Source organism: Etheostoma spectabile, chromosome 11, assembly GCF_008692095.1.
Source record: "Etheostoma spectabile isolate EspeVRDwgs_2016 chromosome 11, UIUC_Espe_1.0, whole genome shotgun sequence".
Classification (NCBI taxonomy): Eukaryota; Metazoa; Chordata; class Actinopteri; order Perciformes; family Percidae; genus Etheostoma; species Etheostoma spectabile.
This window is the reverse complement of record NC_045743.1, coordinates 23,167,757-23,168,058: the sequence shown is the minus strand read 5'-3', so window position 1 is coordinate 23,168,058 and position 302 is coordinate 23,167,757. Positions and strand designations below refer to the sequence as shown.

At 39.7% G+C, this 302-nt stretch overlaps 1 protein-coding gene across 1 annotated transcript in view; it reads right to left on the bottom strand.

Annotated features, from left to right (window-relative positions):
- The window catches only part of LOC116698444 (uncharacterized), a 2,634-nt gene that overhangs the window by 601 nt on the left and 1,731 nt on the right, over positions 1-302 (bottom strand). The window lies entirely within an intron of this gene.

Sequence of the window (302 nt, the reverse complement as noted above, 5' to 3'; positions counted from 1 at the left end):
TGAGCCTGAACTCTGAGTTGACTTAACTTGTGAAGGGAAACAGAGTTTTCAGTTCCAGAACAGCTGATCTGAGTTAGGTGAGTTGAAACATTCAAACACTTCCTCAAAGGCTAATATAAAAGACAGAGATGTTAAATTCAAAATGAAAAGACGACCACATCTAACTCTGTCAGTGATTTTTATTACGTTCGCAGCCAGAAAATGTCTGCTGTCCCATGGTAAATCACAGTATTGTAGCTCCATTGATGATGGCTTTTTACGAGTCGTCAGGCACAACCTCAACTCAGAGTTAACATACTCAG